Consider the following 5,623-nt stretch of genomic DNA (forward strand, 5'->3'; position numbering starts at 1 on the left):
TTTTTCTTAAGCACCTTCTGACACACAAAATAAATTCACTCACCCACACGTCTTGGTCTTTGTCTATTTTCTGCCAAACAAACTTTGTTCTGGCCTTCATGTTATTCTTAACCCCCCGCCCCCACAAAAAACAAAAAAACAAAAAAAAACAAAAAAAAAAAAAACAAAGGTTTTCTCATTGGGCGCCTCTCATGAAAGTTAAACCTCAAGTTTCAGCAGTAGGTCCCGTGATGACATTTTTGCAATTTTATACAATTTATTTCGGCATATTGTGATCGGCTTTCAATGTGAACTTGCTTGAACACGCACAACGCTTTAACACTTACTTACAGCAGTTTGGTCTGGAGGAAAATGAGCAACACATACAGGATTTTAATACATTTTTATATTTGTGTTTTTATATACATTCTAAACACAAGTAAATTCCTGTTCAGAAAAATAAACAAACATGCAGTCTTAGCCAAGTAATACGAAAGCTGATTTCAGTAAAAACAATCAAAATCTTATTAAAACAATGCATGTAATGTATTCCTGTAATATGTCTGTTTTCCTTCTTTTTGTAATCCATGTGAAATGTCCTCTTTTTCTCTCTTTTGAGCAGTCATCAGTCAGCACAGTGCAGCTGTACTTGGCAAGTGGCAGGTGTGAATGTAAAACTGTAAGTGTGAAGAAGGACATTTTTAGAAAATGGCATGCATATTCAGTTGGCAATCCTTTAAAAAAAAGAGGAAAAAAAAGGCAACCAAGAAACATTCAGCAGGTGGCAGATGATGCCTTTCTCTGCTTAGTTTCAGGATTCACAAGGAGTGGAAACTTTAACACATTGAAGATTCTTTCAGAGCTCGGGATCTTTGTGTCTTCTTCACTCTATGATATCTTGGCGTGCATAATCATGTTAATGTGCTGCTTAAAGTTTCAATTGCGGACCACCAGAACTACTAGAACAGAACTTTCAGGCTGTAAGTTAAAGACAATACAGTGGTTGGTTCTTTTTATTGCTGCAAAGAAAGTATGCCGACTATAAAGGCAGGGGTGGGTGAAGCAGTTCGAATATGAACTGCAGGACTTTACAAAAAACACTAAAAAGATGCATTGGAGATAAAATCTTCTGATTCTGCTTTGTTTGTATTTGGGCTGATGAAATCTGAAGTGGCAGAACGATTTAGCATGTTAGCTGACATTAAACACAACCGGAGGACAAGTGGCTTTTGAAAGATAGTAACGCAAACTTAGCACAAATAAAAAAATAGTGCTTGGCTGATTATTTCCTTGCTGTGACAATGCTTCTTGGCAACACATCTTATACCATTGGAAAAGCTGTTATTTACCTTTAATGGTCTCGATGCTTGGTTCCATGGAGTTTACGTGCAACCGTGAGTTCTTTACAAATTCTCCATCTTCCTCTCACAGTCCATAAACACACAACTGTTAGGTCAACTGATTAATATAAATTGTCATTAGGGACGAGGGTGGTAATGCAGTTTTGTTTGTATCTCTGTGTTGCCCTGTGATGGATTGTTGATCTGTCTTGGTTATATGTTCTCACCCAATAACCAGTGCACAGTTCCTCTGAGAACTAAACACACTCGTTTTTTTTGTTTGTTTTTTTTTTTTTTAAATGATGAGACCATGATGTTTATTGTCTCATGATTGTTCCCCCAACCCACCCCCCCATACAAATAGTTTAACAAGATCCATTCCTCCATCCCAAAGCCTGTATCCTGGATCTCATCGATGTGTCCACCATCCAACACTGCTGAACTAATGCATGATCTGGTCATTCCTGGTCTAGTCATTCGTCAAGGAAATACACCATGCAGGACTTTTTTCCTAAATTCTCGTCGTAAGAGTACATTTTAGAAATATATGTGGTGCAAGATCTGTATTAAGAATGCAGCTGAGTTTCTTAGATATCTATCCAGTCACTGCTAGGTTGCTGGTGGCGATTCCAGTGGTTATGCTTAACATCACGAACATTCATCTCATATTAGATTTATTTTTTTATACATTAATTATACATAATACAACCAGTCATGAGAGGGACAAGCACGATCAGGCAATGGGATGTTGGTGGAAAAAGTAACCGTGTCGACTTCTGGTTGGTGATTTTGCAGATCGGCCTTGTTTAACATAGACGTACTCATATCTTTTCAAAGTGGTACACAATGGGGATCTGAAGCCAGTTCTCCGCCTCAGACTCTGCTGTAATTTTGGAGTTGCTGAGAAGCAGTTTCAATTGGGAGCCATGCTGGTGTGTTGATGGTGGCACTCCTACTGTGGAGGCGGTCTGTTGCCATGTGGGGGTTTGATTTTGCCTCCAAAATATTCATAATAGTAATAATGCCAGGATCCAAATCTTCACCAGCAAAAGTGTTTTAAAACAGATAAGTTGCTACTCAGTGAACCTGCCACAGATAACATTATGATAGCTGATAAAAGGCACAAAAAAAGTGCCTTCAGATATGTTTCATATTTATGATTTTTACTTAATTTAAAATCTAACTCGCCCACAGGTAGGCACTTGACAGTCAATCCTTATTTGTAGGCTCTAGTTAGCTGTTTGCATACAAAAGGGGAGATTGTGCCAAAACCTTGTCATATGATATTCAGGGACTCATTAGAGTAGAGAAGGGAACATAAAGTTCTCTCCTTTCTTGTGTTTGTAAAAAAAAAAAAAAAAAAAAATTGGGGAAAACAAAAGGAGCAGATCAAGAATCAAGTTAAAAGAATAAGAATCCATGTCCCGCGCTTCATCTGAAACGGAGAAGAACATATTCGGTGTGTGCTTTCTTATTGTGTTGGAGAACCAATTATCATAGAGGACATAAATAAATCCAAAGAACATGGCTACATTGTCTGTTGACTTGAGGCTTGTTTGGAAGCGTAAAGTGGAACAGGAAGTGGCAAACCTCCATGGGAAGGAAAAGCAGAACAATTTATCATGCATTACAACCTTTTAAAAGTGTTTTAATTGACATTGGGCTGGTTTTTACTCAGCTCCGTCTACATGGAGCAAACAGACAAAAAAAAAATAAATAAATTACGTCCTCGAGCACTTTTTAAGTCCAAATTGGGAGTGCCACAGATGACCTACTTAAATTGCGACAGTTTTTCATAATTTTTGTACATGTTAGTCACTGAGTGTGATTGTTGTGTAGTTTTTTTGCTTCCTGACCAAAGACTCAAAAGACTGAAAATGAGCTTTTTAAATTTCAATGGGACTTTCATAGTTAAAGAAAGTAAATAAATAAAATATTGGGCCCCATTCTTTTCTTTACAGAGTCTGCTCTTTTGTCTAGACTGAAAAAAAAAAAACATTTAAAAAAAATGGTGACCCAGAAAATAAAATGTCTGTTGTACAATATATATTATACAATGCAGCAGTTAAATAGTGTCCAACATATGATTCAGATTATACTCAGATTAATTTCTTCTGCAACATGGCAGAACATGCCACTATTGGTACCTTAATTCTTAGCAAATAAATAAATAAATAATAGTGCAAGGAGTTTAAAATATAATGGATTTATCTCATTTACAGCAGCAGGAATAAATATATTTTTAGATTGCTGTTTTCAGCTCTTAGAGTTAAGAAACGTATCCATATACAAAGAATCGTAATTATCTCTCCAACTTGCTGCATTCATCATTCCCCCTATCCTGACTACCCTGCTAGTTTCTTTGGTTTCATTCTTAGTGTTTGCACTCTGACATGTAATGCCAACTGTAGGACCTTAAATAGACGAGTGTGTGCATTTCTCAAGTCCACTGAATTCCCCACAGGTGGACATCCATGTAAGTTGTAAGAGCATCTCAAGGTTGAACGGTGGAAACAGTTCCGTTTTGAGCTTTGTGGAAAAGGCTGCGGATACTTAAATGTGATTTCTTGTTTTTCTATTTTTAATAAGTCTGCAAAAATCTAAAAAAATAAAAAAGTATTTTCCACATCACAATGGAGTATTTTTTGCGCAACACTTTGACGAAAGAGATTAATTTAATACAATGTGGAGCACTGTGAATATTCCCCATATCCGCTGTAAGATATTAGGATCACTTTAAGGTACTGCTATTGTGCTGTTGTAAGTGTGGTGTTCTCTGAAACCAGACTTCCATCCGTCCACTGTCTACACCTGCTTCATTTCTACTATTTTACGTCAACGTGTTCCTTGTTTACGTCCGTACTCTTGTCCTTTCTGTTATTTCGTAGTCTCCATTGAGGTTATGTTCATTAATCACAGCCACATCAGCACCACATACAAGACAAACAGGTTTAACCTTGGGATTATCGAACGTGTACTCTGAATGCCACCTGTTCTGAGAGCTCGTGCTTTCAAACTCCACCTTTGATTTGTCTGTTGATCAGCAGGTAACCTGAACCTGCCTCTGGCTTTTAGCACAAGATTACAGAAGAGCATAATGGGCCGGAGCTGGACAAACAAGCCTCGAGCGGTGCTACGGCGCACTAACTGTTCCACTGCATTCTGCAATCTGCAGTTTTAGTGGTGCATGCACCTGGGGGCCTGGTATAATTGGGTGGAAATGTTCAGGGCCTTGAAAGAATTCAGAGAGGCCTCTGAGTGGATCCAAAAATAAAGGAATAACAAAAGTGTATTTCAATAAAATCTCCATGAAAAATAAAAAAAAACAAATATTCTATTGGCTGCTTGTCTTTAGAACATGATGAAACGTTTAAAAAAAAAAAAAAAAAATATATATATATATATATATATATATATATGTATATATATATATATATATATTTATATACACACACTTTTTTTTTCTGTGAGATTTTCAGTGCACTGCGGCTAATGCTGATCATAGATCCGGTCTGATTGCAAAATAATAATAATCATAGTACCTGTGGAATAAAATCTTCCTAGCATCACAAATTTCTTGTTTTTCTCTAACATATAAAGTGGATTTATGGATACTTGCTGCATCTGATTAAACAGCAGACACATTGTGTCATCTTAGACCCACTTCTTCTCTCTTCCACAATAATGTTCATTTGGGTCTTTTTGTCCCCGCATGATGAGATTGTAGTTTGTCAATGTGACATGTTCTTGTTCCTGTAGTCTTTTGTTAAAATAAAGCAAATTGGAACATACCTGCAAGGTAACATGAAATCTTTAATTATAGATTGGTACAGCCAATGGTATTTACTGACTTGTGTCTAAATTTTTCTTTGTTTATTCATGTTTTCTTCATTTCTCAGCAAATGTGACAAATGAGCACAGCTTCATGCAGTGGTTTTGAAAGTACGCTTACTTTAAGACTTATGCCACAAGCATTAGAAGAGACTCGTCCTCAACCGAACGTGCACTTTTGGTAACGTGGTGATTCTGTTACTAATGGGAATGGCCAAAAAAAAAAAAAAAAAAAAGCCACTTTGCAAAGTGCAGTTTTAGGATGTTGTGGTTATCGGTCCATTTTTATTTATGTATTTTTTTTTTTTTATGGAAAACCTGTTGCCACCACTGAAAATGAAATTGTTTCAGATAAAAAAAAAAAAAAAAAAAAAAAAAAAAAAAAAAAAAACCCCCCCCACCTCTTTAAAACACCAAAAAAGCCCCCCTTTAAAAAAAAAAAAGAGGGAAAAAAAAAAAAAAAAAAAAAAAAA

This window comes from Poecilia latipinna, unplaced genomic scaffold (genome assembly GCF_001443285.1).
Source record: "Poecilia latipinna isolate Pla-1442-1.1 unplaced genomic scaffold, P_latipinna-1.0 Scaffold366, whole genome shotgun sequence".
Taxonomy (NCBI): Eukaryota; Metazoa; Chordata; class Actinopteri; order Cyprinodontiformes; family Poeciliidae; genus Poecilia; species Poecilia latipinna.